The sequence below is a fragment of the Nycticebus coucang genome, chromosome 3 (genome assembly GCF_027406575.1).
Source record: "Nycticebus coucang isolate mNycCou1 chromosome 3, mNycCou1.pri, whole genome shotgun sequence".
NCBI classification, from domain to species: domain Eukaryota; kingdom Metazoa; phylum Chordata; class Mammalia; order Primates; family Lorisidae; genus Nycticebus; species Nycticebus coucang.
The window spans coordinates 108,434,785-108,455,013 of record NC_069782.1 but is presented as its reverse complement, the minus strand read 5'-3'; the positions used below and the strand labels follow the sequence as shown (position 1 = coordinate 108,455,013).

The window sequence follows — 20,229 nt, the reverse complement described above, 5'->3', positions numbered from 1 at the left end:
AATTTTTTTTATTTTTGGCTAATTAGAAAAAATACCAAAACTTGGAAATAAGGAGGAAGACCTTTTGGTGTCACACTGAGACACACTGGTTAACAGGTCCACCCAAGAGCTAATTAATTCTCTAGGAAAATGTAGTAATGTAGTTGGGTTTGACTTTGCTACTCACTATTGATCAGATCCCAGCCAAAGTGAAGTTACATGTTAACTTGCACATTTGTTCAACCTGTCCAAAGGAACACTGTAGGAAGTTAACCGGTTTTGCATCTAACCAAAGTGACATCCTTTCTAAACGACTATCCTCAAAATGTTCTTAGAACTAGCTTCACCATCTTAAGGTTTTCCTTATTAATAAGTGAATAGATCACTGATGCCTGCCTGTATTTGTATGAGAGTTATGTTTTTAACTTTGAAAAATCAAAACTGAGTTATAATTTAAAAATCAAAATTGAGTTTTCATAGAAAAAAATAGCTTTCATTAATGTTCTTTGAAATTTCAGTTTTCTCTCTCCCATCTTTTTAAAATCAGCCAAATGAGAAACCTAATATGGTCTCAGACTTGAATCTATAGACTAAAATAAGTTCAAAAATATTAATACTTTGAATGTTTGACCATATAGTACATATATGCTCCTATGCCACCTACGATCTGGAGGTATGAGTTAGATTCAGAAGAGACAGACACGGCTTATTCACTGTATTCATTATTTAACCATCTCAGATTGAGATCTGTTCTTGGTTTACTAAGTCTGATAAAGGTAAGACTATATTCAACCTTCTTGGATTCATAGACTTACAAGTTATCAAAACTCCTATACTCACTCACTATAGTACTGATTCCAAATTTTCCAGAGTTAAGAATGGTCATACTTTTCTCATACAAATGTTCCCAGTGATTCATTTGGAATGGAAAAGTATAAGCTTTTAACTTTGAAATAGGACTCAGATAAGTGTATGAAATAATGTGGACTCTTTGAAAATAACAAATGTACTCAATAAATACAGTGTTCAATAATGTCCAAAGAAAGGAAATAATTCTCAGCAACTCATGAATAGTAAGGACTAAAATTAAGTTTTAGGTAGTACTCACATACAAAGTAAACAATTGGTTGATACAGATGATTATGGTTAAACACCAAAAACATCTCCAGAGGGAAATCTGTTATTTAACAGTGTAAAAGAAAATCAACCATTTTAATTTTTACTTCCCAATTAATTCTTAATAACAGTTGTTTTCATCTTAAATCAGGCTTAGAAATTGTCTTTATCAGTGTTTTTTTAAAGTGTTTTGCACTATTCAACTTGGAATAGGACATTACTGATGAATATCATACAACATACCACTATTTTGGAGACATTCAACTTGATGAACACAATTTAAGGATGGTACAAAGAGAGAAGCGGAGAAATTAATATCGGAGTTTCTGAAGAAGTAAATTCTAGACCAGTATTTTCCAAGTGGCAGTGAAATTCTAGTCTCCAGATAGTCCAGGAAATTTTTTAAAAAGTGACATGGTCAAAAATAAGTTTTAGATAGGAGGTATATTGTTCAGTACACATTAGGCAGCATTCATCTGCTTTTAACCAGTGTTCCTCAAACTCATTGAATATCACAGTAATTTTGTGTTAAATATATCATCAGTTAACATCATGTGTAACTAGAAATTTTGAGAAAAGAGCTCCTGAGTATGTCTAGAAAAAAAATGCAAAGGGGATTAACTGTATAGTTATTTACTGAATAAATGAATAAATGATTCTACACACTTATCACTGTCCCATTATTATGAGCAAGACAGACATAGTCCCTGTCATCATAAAGTTTTTAGTATAAATATACATGATATAAGTATGAATATATAATATATGCCATATATATTATGTATACAACCTTATTTTATGTAAGTAAAGGGGGAAAATGTAGACATTAGATTTAAATATGATTAATTTGGTTATATGCTACAAGTTTTAATGCTTTACTTTTTCTATCAATGTTCTTAAAACCAACATCTGAATTTCAGATTTAACACTAATAGTTTCTCTATTACAATTGGAAAATTTTAAATTCTAGTGTATTGACTTGGCTATATGCAAAATATAAAACAATAGTGTGGTAGTCAAGAAAGAAATTTCTAGATTTGCTGGAGGTCAAGATGTCAGATTCCAGGCAACTCTCTTCCTTGGTTCTTGGGAAGCCTTTGGCCAAAGAATATTCAGGCACCCCCAAGTAAGGTAAGCATTAAACAAAATTTATTGAGAAAGAAAAACGTAGGTTTACAGAGTAAGGAGCAAGGTATAGGCTTACAGAGCAAGATATATTATCATAGACAACCAACAGGCCTCCTTTGACACAAGAAAGGGGTTGGTTATGGCTGGGGGTTCTATTTTATGCTGCCTACTGAGTGATTGGGCCTGCCTTGTGGTTCAGCGGTCACCTTGGAACCAGAGTTGTACTGTACATGCAAACCTCCCATGAGTCTCTCTGAAAGCCCATTGTAGGGAGTGGGGGGACCACAAGGTAGATTTCAGTACTGATGTGATAATTAGCCTTAAGGCTGTTCTAGTTCACCTTCAAGACTCTTTTGTACCTATGACTTTGGCCTGTGAGCTAGAGTCCTCTTCATCCTTTTACACTTGGTATGCTAAGTTCTGATTGGTAGATTGGTAAAGTGGTCCCTCCTCCCCAGGTGCGAGCAATCATTCAAGACAGGATTAAGGTGACATAGGCACTTGGAGGCCCTGCCCTTGCCCTTTTTCCCTAGAGAACCCAGTTTCTAGCTATCTGCCTAACAAAGTCAATGCCTCAGTTTTTGCATCTGTATTATGAACACAATAATGAACTGTCTTCATAGGAAGACTAAATGACATGCCTGGCAAACAAACCAAAACAAACAAACAAACAAAAAAGTAACTAGATTCTAGCTTTTCATTGTTATTATTATAAGAATATATAAACAAAGTTTGGAACAGGATGAACAACACGGCTGAGCTTAGGTAGTAGGCTTACAGATAATTATTTTCTTTCTACTTCCTATGATGACACATCCTATGATGTTTATTGTTTATTTTTTAAAGAGCAGTAAAATTTAAAAGTTTATTAACTATAGATAGGCTTCATGCAGAATGGCTTTGTGATCTCTTTACAACTCTTCAATTTAAAATACTTGCACATCCCTGGAGGAACAGACAATTCTGAGAAATCACTTTCTGTAAGACACTGGGGCAAGAAGCCAGAGTCTTTACAATGCCAGGAAGTCAACAGAAGCCTGCTCTGCTGGCCTGGACACAGTGACTCGTAGCTTCCTGTCAGTATCCTTGGGAATGACCAGGCTTCCTTGTGATTGGACTTTTGCCCAAAAAGATAATTTTCCATCAAAAAGAAAAAGAAAAAACACTCTCCCTGTTTTTTTTTCCTCCTTTACTTCTTTTCTTCCCCAACTCTGATAAATGACACCATAAAAAGAGAGTTCTCATTACCTGAGCAGTTAACATCTGAGCTCCTAAAGATTCCAAGGTATCCAGGGAAGCAAAGTCATGATACCAAATTCATCTCCATTCAAACATCCCTCCCCAATTAATGCTCGTACGCTAAGCTGCATCAAGTCCAGCTTTGTCTGGCAGTCTCTCTCTGATTTATCCAATTATAAAACTAAGATGCAATGTAAATTAATTACTAAGTAAAATCTCAATTTTTGCAGAAGAGTCAGGATTTCATGAAGTCGGTGGAAGTGATGTTGCAGAACAGCTTATATCACATTCAGAACTGGGGACGAGTGAGGCTTTGGCAGATAAAGAATAAAACATTGGCAAGGATGGTGACGTGTCAGTTCCAAAGGGAATGAAGCAGCTATCAAAGGATTAAGAGTGCCTTCGAAAAATTTATAAATCCCTTAATTAATTTTGTACCTTTAATTTAATGTTACCTTTTGGAATACAGAGTGTCAAATGGGAAGTAAAGGTTATCATTTTTAGCTATTAAAATATTTTTAGAAAAATTATATATAACCTCTCAAATGAGAAAGTATAGTCTTTATGATTTCTAGGAATTATCTAATCATTTTAATTATATCCAGAATATAAAATAAGAATATTTTTGTAATTTCTTTACTTTACATGCTTACCATGGCCTATCAGTTCCTTTGTGCTCTGGCCCTGGAAACAGCTAAACTGGCCTCCCTGCTGTCCTTATAGTGGATAAATCTGATCCTGCCCCAGGAGTTTTGCCCTCTCTAGTCGCTTTGCTGGGAACACCATCCCCAAGACCCCCTCCCTAAATTAATCCTCCTATTCTGCTTGATTTTCTTCATAGAATCTGTCACTACTTTACATTCAATATTTATGTGTCTGTTTGTCTTACAATTGCCTCTACTATAATGTAAACATTTTGAGAATGAAGATTTTGGGGTCTTACTATGGTATCCCTTGGTAGGTATCCAGTAAGTATCTGTGGAATAAAACCAACAAGTGAATATTTAGTTTCATTTTTTCAAGACAATGGCTCATTCATCCCCTTTTTTTTGAGACTAGAGTCTCACATTTTGCCCTTGGTAGAGTACCATGTATCACAGCTCACAGCAACCTCTAACTCTAACTTTTGATCACTCAAGTGATCAGCCTCCCCAGTAATTAAGACTACGGTGCCCACCACAATGCCCCAGCTATTTTTAGAGATAGGGTCTCGCTTTTGCTCAGGCTGATCTCGAACTCCTAAGCTCAGGCCATCCTCCTGCTTTGGCCTCCCAGAGTGCTAAGATTACAAGCATGAGCCACTGCACTTTTTTTTTCTATTTACTATGAAATGTTAGCTCCTGTTTAAGTGATTCATTATAACTGAGGTTTTTCTGAGACAAGTTATCTTCGGGTAAGAGGCTCTCCTGTATTAAACATCCCTTCTTTTGCTTTGCTGAGATAACAGATTTCATGCTGCTATGCCAAGCTGACTGATGATACTGGGTGCCCAGAACATTATTTTTTTCTGAGGTATGGTCCAAGTTCAGCCAGAAAGAGCACTGGGATGGATTGCACAGCAATATTTGGTGTGGGAGCAGACTGTGGGCATATTAGTGAAATTACCAACTTAGAATACTCCATTAAAAATTTCTTTTCCCTTGGGAAAAATTACATTTCCTCAGTAAAATCTAAATGCAAATTAATTTTAAGACAACAAAATACATCCTTGCTATTGATGTGATCCGTAGGAACCTCAGGAATTATCTGGTCTAATTCTTTTTTTAATACCTAAAAATCTAGGATAATCTCTAACTGCCACTTCCAATCATCAGAAACCAGAAATTCATACTTTACATAACTCCTGATTGGATCCTCCAGATAGTGCGGGGGAAGTGGGGAGACACAAAACTTTTACTTGAACCCTCCCCTGCCTCTAGGTATCCGTGGCTCAGTGCCCTCTCAGAATTAATCTATTCCATCTTTTCATGTCCCAGCCAAATATTCCCACTTCCCTTGCGAGATTCTCATCTGACATGACTTTGAATCCCTTCAGCATCCTGGGTAGCACTGGATGAAGTGGGGGAGTGTTCTCCTGAAGTTCAGCCCATGCACTGGGCACATTACTCCAGGGTTGGTCTGTTCAGTGACGAGTGAAATGGGATTCTTGCTTCTTCCTTCTGCTTAACATTATACTCTTTTTTTTTTTTTTTTTTTTTTTTTTTTTTGTAGAGACAGAGTCTCACTTTATGGCCCTCGGGTAGAGTGCCGTGGCGTCACACGGCTCACAGCAACCCCTAACTCCTGGGCTTACGCGATTCTCTTGCCTCAGCCTCCCGAGTAGCTGGGACTACAGGCGCCCGCCACAACGCCCGGCTATTTTTTGGTTGCAGTTTGGCCGGGGCTGGGTTTGAACCCGCCACCCTCGGCATATGGGGCCGGTGCCCTACTCACTGAGCCACAGGCGCCGCCCCAACATTATACTCTTGCATGTGGCCCAACATCATTTCAAGTGGTTTAGGCAGTGACAGCGTACCACTGACCCAGATTATTGAAGTCAGCTGATACTTCAGAACCACATTTGTGCCATCCAGGGAGAAAGCAATTGGTTCATGGAAGCCAAGCAACTTTGTGTGTATTCCTCTGAAATTCTATATTGTGTGATCTGATATTTAATACTATTAAATCCAACTTTTCAGGTCTTTCAGAATATACATTTTGGCAAAAATTACATTAGCTAAGCCTCCCAAGCTGTCCTTCCAAAAAGGTGTAGCATATAAGAAATACACTTTAATTCAATTCCTAATGTTTTCTTGTTTATAGGTATCAAGGGAAAATGTTAAATAATTATTTAGTATATTAGAATTAGAATTCTTTTCAAACGTAGGGGTGGTAGGTGGGAATCAATGATATAAAAGAGTTTAGACCTAATATTTGAGGTGGGGGCCCCAGGGTTACAGGTGGCAGCAGGAAGGCACCGGTCCTTGGAAGGTGGGAGTGGCATTCTTTCCTCTTCAGCACCCTCCCTCCTAGCAAAGTGGCCAAAAAAAAAAAAAAAAAAAAGCCCCAGTTAAGCACAGATAGTAATTTACTGAGTCATCTGGTTGAAGAATGATGGTTTCACACTTCCTTGGGTACACGCTGGGCCTCCCTCAGCAAAACCTCCCCTGGTCTATGAAGGAGAAAGTATATTTTCTCCCCCAAATTCTTCCTACACCTTCAAAGAGAAGTTTTTGAGTTTTCTTTTTTTTTTCTCCTTCCATGGTTTCATTTGACTTTTCCTCTGTTTTTAAATCTTAATAGCAACCTCATTCTTTACACATGCTGTGTGAGCTCTGGGCCAGGTAAATCTACCCATGTTTTTACTGGTAATCTCCTTACATATATGGCTTTGTCTGCTCTCTTTAAAATTCCCAACCAGGGATGTTATTCTGGCTATCTATTGTTTTAATAGCTATTGACTTAATTGCTCATGATTTTGAGGGTCTGGGAGAGTTCAGCTGGGCAATTCCTCTCTGACGCATGTAGTGTGAGTTGGAGCAGCTGGAACCGGAGGATCATCTCCCAAGATCACCTCCCAAGGCTTCCTCACTCACTTAGCAAGTAACTCAATGTTTTCTGCCTTCTCTCTCCACATGGCATCTCTTCCTTCAGGGCCTCTCATGTGCTTTGAGCTTCTCACCACATTTTATAATCTGACATAGCCACTGATGTCCAACAGACTAAGGCAGAAGCTGCCAGTCTACTTAGGGGCATGGCCTAAAACTGGCATCATGTCACCTCTGCTGTTCCATTGGTCAACGTAGACAGAAGTCAGCCCAGATTCAAGGGCAGGATAATAGACCGCACTTCCCGATGAGAAGAGTGTCAAAGAATTTGTTACTATCTTTAATATGCCACAATCATTTACAATGATGCATCTTGGAATCATTATTGTTATTATCTACTTATTTCAGTGGGCCATTAATTTATACTTTTGGGTTGCCCATATATACAGACATATGTCGCTTAACAATAGGGATGTGTTCTGAGAAATATATCATTAGGTTATTTTATTGCTGTATGAACATCACAGAGTATGCTCATATAACCTGGATCAGCATATAAACCATAGCCTGCTCCACATCTACGCTATATGGCATAGACTATTGCTTCCAGTCTATACCATGCACAGTATGTTACTGTGCTGAAATCTGAAGGCAATTGTAACACAAAGGTAAGTTTTTACACATCCAAACATAGAAAAGGTACTGTAAAATTACAGTATTAAAGATAAAAAAGTGGTAAACCTGTGCAGGGAACTTACTGTGACTAGAGCTTGCAGGACTAGAAGTTGCCCTAGCTGAGTCAGTGAGTGAGTGGTGAGTGGGTGTGAAGGCCAAGAACATTAGATTACTTTATAAACACTGCACACGTAGACCATGCTAAAATTATTAAAAATGTTTTCTTGGGAGGGGAGATATGGGAGGAGGGAGGGTATTTGGGGGGACCTCACCTAATGTGCATGATGCAATGGTACATTTCAAAACTTTTAAGAAACAAGTATAATTGTGATGGATGTGTTACTTGGTTCAGTGTAAGCATTTCACATTGTATATCGAAGCAGTACCCTGAACCCCATAAATGCATCAATGTACAAAGTTATGATTTAATAAAAAATAATTTAAAATGTTTTCTTTTTTAATAATAAATTAACCTTAAATTACTGTAACTTTCTTTACATTTTACAGTTTTTAACTTTTGTCTCTTTTGTAATAGCACTTAGCTTAAAACACAAACACATTGTGGAGTACACAAATATTTTATTTTATATTCTTATTCTTCAAGCTTTTTTATTATTAAACTTCTAAAAATGTTTTTATTCATTTTGTTGAAAAACTAAGACACAAATGCCCAGAATAGCCTCGGCCTACACAAGGTCAGGATCATCAATATCACTGTCTTCCCTCTCCCTGTCTTATCCCACTGGAAGGTCTTCAGGGCAAAAATGTGCACCTGACCTAACCTTAGCTAAGTATAACTTGGAGTTATTGTTCAAACATGATTTGTAGATCTTGTTAGTCCACATCTGTGGGCTCTCTTGGGAAAGAGCTCAGGGAAGGAGGAGAGGAGGGCAAAGCACTTCCTACCATAACAATACTATCTTTGTCTCTTATGATAACAACACCTTCTGGAATACCTCCTGAAGGACCTGCCCAAGGCTGTTTTGCAGTTTTGTTTTGTTTTATAAGTAGAAGAGAACACTTTAAAATAATGACAAGCATGGCAAATACATAAATCAGTAACATAGTCATTTATTTTCATCATCAAGTTATTATGTACGGTACACAATTGCGTGTGCTATACTTTTATGCAACCTGCAGCACATTAGACTCATTTATTCCAACATCACCACAAACATGTGAGGGATGTGTTGCTCTACCTCACTAGGTGATAGATTTTTCAGCTCCATTATAATCTTAGGGAACAACTGTTGGATATGTGGTCCATCTTTACTGAAACACTGTTATGCACATGACTGTGTAGTGTATACATTAATATGCACATAGGTACGAATGGGTAAGTGGATGGAAAAAATAGCTGTTAAGAAGAGAGACAAAATTTCTGGTATTCCCAAGGATCAAAAATTTAGTTAATTCAAGCAATAGTCTTTAACAGTGTTGCTTCTACACACTGGCATGCTGTAAGGAATACTGCAATTTACAATTCATTCCTCAAATATTGGCCTTTGTGAATAATTTAATTTCTAAATAATAAATTAGAGTAGATCCATATTTTCCCCTACAATAGCATCCTTCTTCCTCATATGCATTCCTGACTATTCTTCAGTGGGTATGAAAGAGTGGAGTTGCTGCGGCTCTTCCACTGGGAAGTGCTCATAATTCTGGCACACTGAGGAGAACGTTCCACACCCCAGCCATCATCCATCTTGTATGACTTGGAGAAGGAAAAAAAAATATTAAGAACTCAGAGCTTAAAGCATATTGCCAATGACGCCAGTGTCAGCTAGCTGGATAAAAGCTGCATATAATTCAAACGTGAAGCAATTTTAAAGTTTGTTTTGCTTGGTAGCAAAAGAGAAAAATCTCACAGTGTTGTTCTCCCTTCTCTCTTCTGCCTTGCCCTTTTCTTTTCTGTCTTTCTCCTTCCATGACCTCTTTCTCAAGCAGACTTACAGATATCGACTAGCAAGACTTAGTAAAAATCTATCATCTACCAATCACGCTGGAAAAATAACTCAGTCATACTTTGCTAAGGTTAGAGCAGGAATATTGTTTCCTAATACTGAAAACAGTAGATGTATTTATACTTCTAAAAGCATAATACCTCACTCTACAACTATTTCTAATGACTAAGTGCATATCAGTATAAAATAAAATTTGCCCTTAATACCTCCTTGAGACAATGAGTTGGTTCTGTCTCCTGTGGACCTTGCGAGCTGCTCGTCACTTGTAGGCAGTTTACACACGTCTAGAAAAAGCAGCGTTCCCTTGGGCCCCAGAGCAGTCAGGGCAGCTGCGTTTCTATATTTGGCATCAATCCCTCAGCGCAGGATTCAGCTCAGATCACTGCTGGGCCTGTTGTAATTGGGCTTGACTTTGCACAGCAACCAACCAACTTCTATTTAATGATCCTCGAGAAATCATTAAAAATCCATGTGCAACACTGTGACATTCAACTGAATAGGAAATATCAGGTCCTAGAACTAGTAGGACATGAATAACTGCCACAAAATTGATCAGAAATGCTCAATCTAGGTGTTAAAAACAGGATGTTCAGAATCAACATATAAGGAAAATAGCAATAAATTTTAATATGTGCATCACCTGCTAGAGATACATTTCACTTCATAAATAAAATGCTGAAAGGTTAAAAGCCCAGAAAGTAGCATAATATAAGGAAAAATATGCAAGACAGGGAGTTCTGGGGCCTGGAAACTGCCTCTGTAGCACACTTGACCTCTCAGGGTGAGGCAGCTAAACTGAATTATCTTCAGTGGCTTGACCAGCTTCAAAATTCCATAGTTCTATAATTCTTGGGAAATGTAAAAATAAAGTCACATGGACCATTCAAATAAGGAAGGAAGGGAGAGAGAGAAGGATATAAGAGAACAGAAAAGGATAGGGCGGCACCTGTGGCTCAAAGGAGTAAGGCACCAGCCTCATATACCGGAGGTGGCGGGTTCAAAACCAGCCCCTGCCAAAAACTGCAAATAAATAAATAAATAACCAGCCCTGGCCAAAAAACTGCAAATAAATAAATAAATAAAAATAAAATTAAAAAAGAGTTTTAAAAAAGAAAAAAAAATCGTGGGATAAGGCTTTGAAGTTAAACTCCATATAGGTGTATAGGTAATGATGACATCTATACAATAAACATCCTAATGAAAGTGGTAGAGGTCTGGCCAATGATTATGAATTTGAATCAATGGTCTCACAATAGTATTCAACATTGATTGGCTCATTAAATAGAATGTTAGTTTATGGCTCTAAAAAGATTCAATAACCTAATCAAAAATGCATTCTATTTTTAAAAATAGAACAAGACTATTTCAGTGATGTTTGCCTCAGCTTCCCACCGGGTGACTTGAATTTCTGCAATATTATGGGTAAATTGGCTTCTATGGGCCACCTTAGGCATGTATGACTCTCCATGCATGAATCTGTTCCTATTTGAGCAAGCGAAAGGGACTAAGATATAGCCCCCTCCACTATAGGCATTGAAGGTATGAGAGTAGAAGTGAAGGAAGGGAACATTTTGGAGGCTACCAAGGTCATAAGAAAAAAAACTGATATTGAGAGGAATCAAAGAACAAGATGCAAAGTATGTGTGGTTATTGAGAGATAATGGGGCTATCTGGATTTTCAGTCAGGCCCTGGGATTCTCCAAACTGCCTGACTCCTATGATTTTTCCTACAGCAAAGAGCCCTTATCTCACCTATTTGCTATGCACCTTCTTCCTACTGTCATGAGAAATGACGCAGTGGGAAAGGATTCATTTCACACTCTCTAGGCCTGGCAATGACCTTGGCCCACTGACAGGTTCCATGCACCTGCCACGGGTGTTGGGGACTTGGGTCTGCCTCATACCATTCATGAGTGGGCGAAGAGACCTTGTTGTGGTGTATGTTGTTAAGAATTGGGATGGGAATTTCATGTTCACCCTCCTTCAATTGAGGACAACCACATCATGGGCCATGGGAAGCTGATGCCAGGGCTGCATTTTCTAGTCCACTTATCACATTGTCTTGAGCTCTCATCACTCACTCAGCCCTGGCCTTTCCCTGGCCACCAGCCCAGCTAGGTTTTAACACAAGGATTTTTAGCTTTTTTAAAAAAGATTTTCCAATATACACCAAAGTATAGAAACTAGAATGATCACCTCCCATATACCTAGCACCTAGCTTCAACAATTATCTGCATTTAGCCATTCTCCTTTTGCCAAATACTGGGTGCCCCCAAATGTCATCAAAACAACCTACAGATGAAACAAAGCTGAGTTTATTACCATATGGTAAGGTGAGAGCTGGAAATTATCTTGGCGGAGTTTTAATACTCTCTTGAAGAAAGGATGGCAAAGGTGGGCTATGTATAGTATACGAGTTTCTGGGGTTTGCTTTAAGGTGGGTCTCTCAATGGAAGAACAACATTATTTGGATTAAGTTAAGGACTGTGATAAAATAATTTATGATCTATAGGTACAAGATGAGGATTTCCAGGTGAGGATTTTAAGGTAAAGGATTCAAAGAGTCTTGGAGCAGAAACAGTGGCTCGATGCTATCTGATGAAGAGTTTAACATTTATTTAAATTCATGAGAAGTTCCTGAAACAGACAGTATATTTATTTACAACAAGAATACCTTAGAATAATGAAATAGTATTGACAAGGGCAGAGGAACAGTGAAGCAGCAGAGTAGTAAAGTCATGTTACTGTATACACAAAGTTCTTTGGGTTCTCAGTCCCAACTAACCCTCACTCGCATTTATTGCTATTGTTATTAGCTAGTGTATTTTAAATTGTTGCTTTTTTAAATTGCTAATGGCATACAGTTCATAGACACCCTTTGTAATTTGGCAAAGTTTCTAATAACCACCACTTGCATATACATGGCATTTCTTTTTTATTTTCAGTTGGTCTCTTCTTAGCTTTATTAAGGAAGCCAAAGAAATAACTCTCATGCTAAAAATTCACTGTCACACTCTGGAATAAAAAATGCTGAGGACTGTTCAGAATCTCAAAGAGCTCTAAACAGAAATCATCGCCTTATTAGGCAAACAGCCAGTCTAAGCCATGATAACAGGAGCAGAGAGAACCAGCAAGTATAAATTTAATGTGGGCTTTGTGGGGTGTGCGACGGGTAAAGTTAGCTCCTTTTTAGTAAATTAAGCCATTCTTAGGAAAGGAAAAGCTGTCTTCAAGAAAATGTAGCCTGGCTTTTGACATCTACTCCTTTAGGGTTCTGGTAAACACACAAGTGTATTTGGCCCACAGACATTAATTGAGCATGTTTTAAATGCAGGGCAAGGAGGAAAAACGCGAGGTTTTTGAGAGAGGCCTATCTCGGTGGGAAAAGCTCCACATTTGAAACAACATCTGGATGAGACCCTTGAAGAAATTACTTAATATCTAATTTTTTAACATCTTTTTTTTTAATTTATTTATTTTACAGTTTTTGGCCGGGGCTGGGTTTGAACCCGCCACCTTGGGCATATGGGGCCAGCACCCTACCCCTTTGAGCCACAGGCGCCGCCCCAAATTTCTTAACATCTTTTAAATTTCAATCTACTACACACAATCTCACAAGCCTTTAGAGACAGGATGGAATCATGTACATACAGCACCTGGTATGGAGAATGCATTATCATTTTGATTGTAATCCCTGCCCTTGAGGAGGCTGCTGAAGGCCAAGTGTAGTAGGAGAGAATAGCAGACTGCATCGGGGTCTAATCATCTGGGGTCCACAATGCCATGTTTCACTATATTCTGAAACATGAACACTGGGAATAAACATGAATATATGGTGAATATTTTGAGTGGGATCAGAGCCATGGTTTAGGAATTTGAATTTGATATTCCTAAGTCCATGTCACTCTTAGACTTGCAGAAGGGGGCCCAGGCTTTGGAGGATCATCAGCAAACACATGGCAATGCTGTCTCTCAGCTCTGCCTCGGCACTGGCAGAGAGTGCCCCTCGGCTGCTGAGTCTCTCACTGCCTCCCTCTCAGGGAAACACTCCTCCCTCATCCTTGCCTTATATTCTTGAAAACAAAGGTGACTGTGTCCATATACTCTCACAGTTTACGTGTTTTTCCACAGACATTGCTCCAGAGAGCTGGGAGAATTTGAATGACAGAACAGCTTGAGTAAGAGAAAAGACAAATTAGTTAACTTGTGGCTCATTCCTCTCAGAGAACCCAAAGGCACTAGACTTGCATAATGAAGTATTTCCTAGGGGTGCTGATTATCCATTTTGCCTCTCTTCTTTCCTATCCGCTGTTCTGGAAGCACTCACAAATGAGTGTGGTATTGGCTGCTGAGGTATATTTTACAATATGAAACAATTAATATACCTCTGAAATATGTATTAAGTTAAACCATATAAAACTATCCCCTTTTTTGAAGGTCAGCCTGCATGGTTTGAACACGTGCATGCATATGCACCTCTACCTTAGGACGAGACATACGGGAAGCATGATAGCAATTCTTTATATTCCTGTATGGACCTAACATTGCCTAAGCTATGGTAAAAACTAAAGAATATGTGTTATATATAAATTATATATGTGTTATATAATTAAAGTATTTTGTAATATTTCCTGCAATCATCTTTTACCATATGCAATCTTATTGCGATGTTTGAACAGGTATATAAATTCATGACTTTGATATGATATATAAAATTCATGATTACTTCCAAATCAAAATATTGCCTTAGGAATTTTGTTGACCATCCCAATTTCTGTTGTTGAGGGGAATGAGTTTTCTCTGAAATTAAATTAATAAAAAAAACTATCTAAAACTATAATAATTCACCAGAAAAAGCAGAACTAAGACAAGACCACAAATTACTTAAAACTTTTTTGTTTGATTAATATAAAAGCAAGAAACATAAGTATTTACAGGATAAATATAGACATAATTTGGACAGGACATAGGTCTTCATTTTGCCACTTGTATCACCAGCCCATTCAAACAACAACCATACAGGTGCAAAACTAAAGTCAGTCATCCTTGACATGTTGCCAGATGTAATTCTATTAGAACTATAGCTTAAAAGATATTCTTGATTTTTTTTATTCTGAAGCAGTATTTGCCATAGTAGGAATATAGAAAAGATTTTACTTAACAGTTTGTTATTTTGCTTTCTAACTTTAAAATCTTGGTACTTCTTCACCAGCCCTCTCAGATGTGAGGGGCAGGCCTATTTCCAGCAATATCTTTATTCATTAATCACAATTAGGCGGTAGTACCTATGACATAACAAGTGAATTGGAGAGAATAAATATTTAAAGATGATTCGACTATAGAAGAGCCTTCTGCAAGCATCTTTAATTAAAAAGCCAAGAAAGCAAGGCAGGTTTCATAAACAAGTAAAGCCGATGGGAAGGGCGATGACAGCGAGGGGTGGTGATGGAGATGGACTGGGCAGTTTTACGCTGTGTCCAGTGGGGACCCCTAGGCTCACGCCCAGCCACAGTTGCCACCTAGGAATGTGGGGCAAGGCTTGCCAGACCTTATGCTTTTTTTGAAGAGAAGCTAGACATGTGAATGTGTTTTCAAACCTTTCAGTTTGAAATAAAAAAAAAAATTTAAGCTATGTAGAAGGAACAAAATATGGCTATGGGCTGGATTTCACCCATAGGTGACCACTCTGCAATCTCTGCTCTAGATTAAGGGAACAAGGCTGTGAACTATACTTGCCTGGTACTCTTTTGCCATTTCCAATTTATTCTCCACGCTCCTTCCTCTCCCTCTCCCTCTTCCCCTTCCCCTCCTCAGGCCCCTCCTCCTCCTCTCTCCTCCCCCTCTTCCTTCTCTTCCTCCCCTCCTTTCCTCTCTCCCTTCCCTGTTGGACTCTCTCTGTTTTTCTGTTCTCATTGTGAAATGTGGCTGCCACACACATTGTCACTCCAGTTCCAATTAGAAACTAACTAGCTGAGGAGAGAGAAGTGTCACTGTACCACCTGTGTGTGAACAGAGAGAAGAGTCTCTAGAAAATGAGGTTTGGGCACCAAAGATTTCCCCTAGAGGATAATGGCTAATGTACTGATTTAAGATTAAACTGCCTTTAGGTACCATATTTGGACAGAATAATCAAAGGAATGTTTTTACTTAAATGACCAATTTTTTTCTATTTCTCAAGTTTATTATTTTATATACAAAGCTACCAAACTTCTCAACCTCACACACTTTCACCTTGAAATAACAAAAACCCAACTTGGGATATTAATGATTATTATTAGTACTCATCTGTGTATACACTATATAGTGTAATCTAATTACAATTGTAGCATACTCTCAGGCTTAATGGTAATTAACTGAGAAGATTTATTCTCTATACCAGGCAGAGTTGAGTCCATTTAGGGCTCGATTCTGTGCATTAACACATCTGCGCCCATACAAAGGCAATGGGATAGGAAGCAACAGGGACAAGAAGATATGAATGCTGAGAAAATCATCACAAAGAACCCAGTGAGAGAATGGTAAACTAAATGCCATTTGTTTTAGCGAGTAGCCACAAAAGACTGCATAGGATAGGCAAATTCCATTTTGCTCCATATTCCAACGATTGCTCTTTCCAAATCTCTTTCTACAATTTCCTCTCTGAAATCTTCATTTCCATTTGTTTGTAGTAGCTTCCTTTCTCTGTTCAGAGCAGCTATTTGTAGATCGGACATTTAAAATGTCCAAAAATATTTTAAATGGCAAACATTTAAAAATAAAATATATAATTTGTAGAAATTGTTATCAGGGCTCGGTGCCCGTAGCTCAGTGAGTAGGTGGTTTCGAGCCCAACCCAGGCCTGCTAAACAGCAAAGGCAACTACAACCAAAAAATAGCTGGGCATTGTGGCAGGCGCCTATAGTTCCAGCTACTCAGGAGGCTGAGGCTAGAGAATCGCTTAAGCCCAAGAGTTTGACGTTGCTATGAGCTGTGATGTCACAGCACTCTGCCATGAGCAACATAGTGAGGCTCCATCTACAAAAAAAAAAAAAGAAAATGAAATCGTTATCAGGAATTACAGCGGTGTCTTGAATCACAGCCCGAAAGGACTGGCCCTGCTTTAAGTAAAAACAATATACCATCAGAAAGCAGAGGTCTCATTGTCTCCCCAGTCTTACCCAGTTAACCACTTTTCTAGAAGGAGCTTGCAAACGTAATTCTCAGACCTCAAACAACGACAGCTCTGGTGGAAAAAGAGTTCCAAAATTGCTTTAAAGAGTGGACCAGGCACTGACATCAGTGCATACCGTCCCAAAGGGTGTACCTTGAAGGTGACTTATAGCAATATTCAGCAATGAGGTATGTAGCACTTTTTCTAGGAGGAGTTCACAAACTAACTTCATTGTCTGACCTCGTATATCTATTTTCCCACATAATAATCATTTTCATACTCTTCTTTTGGTTGTTCTAAATTTCTCATATTACAAGCTTCAGTTGGACAGAATTGTTTTGGCAACTAAACCACGTATGCCAACTTGAATTGGCTTGACTTCCCCCTGCCTTCTATGGCAATGTCTACCTTCTAGACCACAGCACTGCTGCTGCCTTCACAGAGGTCCCTGGGATGGAAGGTGTGAGTTAAATTCTCAGGCCATGGCCCCCTTGTACCTCCTGCCAAATCACCCCTTACACAATGGGCAATGCAGGGGTGGTAATGCAGGTAATGGCACAATGCAGGAGAGTGGAGGGTTAAATTCCTGCAGAGTAGAACTTGACCCATGGAAAATGGGGATCAGAAGAGAGCCAGACAGATACATCTGCCCTTGTTTCCCACTTCCATGGATGACTTTGAGGTACATGTCCTCCTCACAGCCCTTCTGGAGAGTCCTTTGTGCTAAATAAACATTCTTTCTGAATGACAGGCCATTTCTCTTTGTGGTTCATTGGGACTTAGTAAAAAGCATGGAAACACATTACATTACGTAGCTTCACATCTCTCTTTGACTCACTTCCCTCTTCCTCACTCTAACCACCTCAGGTTGATGCCTCTCAAAATTTCAGCACTTTAATCCTTGCCTTAGTCTCTGCTTCCTAATTGGTCAAGAAAAAGACACTTTTTCTAAATTAGGATTGATGAATACTTAACAATAGATTGGTTTGGGAGGTAAAGAAGAGTTAAATTCATCTAAGAATTGGCTATTTTAAAAATTAAATAGAAGTTGTATGTTTTCTACTAGCCAGATAATGTCTTGATAAAATATTTAGGGAATGGAAGATCCTGATTACATAAAATTCCTGGCTTGCTCATAATTAAAATCTCTTCACTTCAAAATAAAGTGAAAACCTTTTTAGTTTATGAGTCCAGGTTTATGAATTTATACTGAGAACATACCACATATTGACTCTTCGGTGTCTAAAGATTTTACAGGGCTGTGAACAACGTTTCCAATGTTACTGATGATTTGGTGTGGTACAAGCACAAACACCATATGTGAGGTTGAGTGGATGACCATAGTGGGACTGTGTGAGATCCTTTTATCCAAACAAATCTGTGATCTATCTTCTCTCTTTAACTAGCTGAAGGTTATAATCTGGTAAGTATAAACTAATCAAGGATTTCGTGACTATTACAGGCTGAATGTTTGTGTCTTCCCCCCAAATTTATATATTAAACCCCCCAAAACAATAATGTGATAGTATTTGAGGGTGAAGCCTTTGTAGATGATCAGATTTGGAAAAAGCCTTAAGCCTAAGGGTCCTCATGATAGGTGTATTGCTTCTATGAGACCAAAATGCTAGTGCTCTCTCTACCATGCAAGAAATTAGCCACTTGCAAGCCAAGAAGAATGCCTTCACCAGAAACAGAATTGACCAGTACCTTGATCTTGGACTTTCCAGCCTCGAGAACAGTGAGAAATAAATGTCTATGCTCAAACTGAATATAATGTGTTTTATATAGCAGACCTCACAGACTAATACATTGATATCGATAACCTACCTAGATTGAAACTTCTTGACACTTGCTTCTCACTGAAACAGTCTTTGAAAACAGTCAAAATTAATGGAGAGAGTAAAAATAAGAAAGGCAGATGATTGATGAGGAGTTCAGAGTGAAGCTGAAATGCAATAATTCTTTTCAAAATCTTCCCTAAACACAAACCACTAAAGAAAGAAACTTTCCCTAAAACTCAGAATTGCTGATGTTAAACTTGGCCTCCCCAAATACCTTAGGACGTCAGAGCTGAACATTCTGGACTGAGTCCCATGGAAACAGGATTGAATAGTCTCATCCAAAGTCACAGTTAGGGCATACTCTGGTCAGCAAAGGGAACAAAAATACCATCTGTATCTCCTTAATTATATTTGCCCCAAGAGTTAATTTAAATTTGTTTAGTTTATTATGCAGAGGGAAAAAAACATTATCTAAAAATCACAGCTTTTCACAAAGCCAGGGATCACAGAAGTCAAACCACAGATTCAGCCACTTACATCACCAATAATAGAGATTCTATAATTAGAGATTAGCCAGCTGCTATCATTTCTGCTGCTTCAGACATCTGGATCAAGCTGATTTCATCTCAGTTGTGTCAAGCTAGACTGACCTATTTTTTTTCCTTTTAAAAAGAAATCAGCAATTAGTGTGACTCAGACACACAGAGAATTTCTTTCTGTCACCTAAATCTCTAACAAAATATTGTTTGTACCTATACATCTTTCCTAGCTTCAACCTTTCTCAGCTAAAACACTTCTATCAACATGTAACGGCTGGTGAAATGCCTAGAGAATCTTTTTATCTTAATTTCAAATTGATGACATTAGGAATGGCTCCTCTGAACTAAATCCTATGTTTAAAACATCACAAAAAGAACCACTCCACTTATTTCACAGATGGTTGAGAAACCTTCAGATTAATAATGGTGGCAAGAGCAGTGATAATGACAACATCGATCGATCATTTCATTATTGGTGGAAAAGTAAACATTCTGAGTCAGATGCTCCCTCCTCCTCATCGTTGTAAGTCATTGAGAGTCCCAGGTAGTATGAATGCTCAGTGTTCTTTGTTGCAAGATGGGAAGTTGGCAAAGCTGAGAATGTAACACCAAAATATTACCCAATATTATTTGTTTCTAAGATAGCATTAAAACACTAAAGAGCAGCCACAATTTGGTAATTTCCTTATTTCACAGTTATTAGAAGCAAGGTTTTTAAGAATAACCAACTCCACTCCAAGGGTATCCAGGAATACTTGCTAGAAATATATTCTTCCATTTCATATTACATTGTTAATGATTATCAACCAGCTGTACCAAATATTAAGCAAAGACTAAAGAAGTATACTGAGATCCCAGGACACAGATATTCCAGCAAAAAGAATTATTCTAACCCACCTTATTTAAACAGTTAACACCAAAAATAAATATATAATCTCTGAGAACCATTCAGTTGCCATGAGTTGGCCTATTTTCTTTGAAGGATCCATGTGAGAGCAAATGTTCTAATTTTTTTCTAACTTTTATAGTCAATATGACTTTATGCTCTTGCTTCTACAAATTAAATATCTCACCTTTGCTGCTAGGATTGTATCTATTCATAGAGTTGTATGATACTAAATGGAATATTGG

At 38.2% G+C, this 20,229-nt stretch overlaps 1 protein-coding gene across 1 annotated transcript in view; it reads right to left on the bottom strand.

The window, feature by feature from the left end:
* The window catches only part of FAM13C (family with sequence similarity 13 member C), a 347,807-nt gene that overhangs the window by 121,934 nt on the left and 205,644 nt on the right, over positions 1-20,229 (bottom strand). The gene's annotated exons all lie outside the window — the stretch shown is intronic.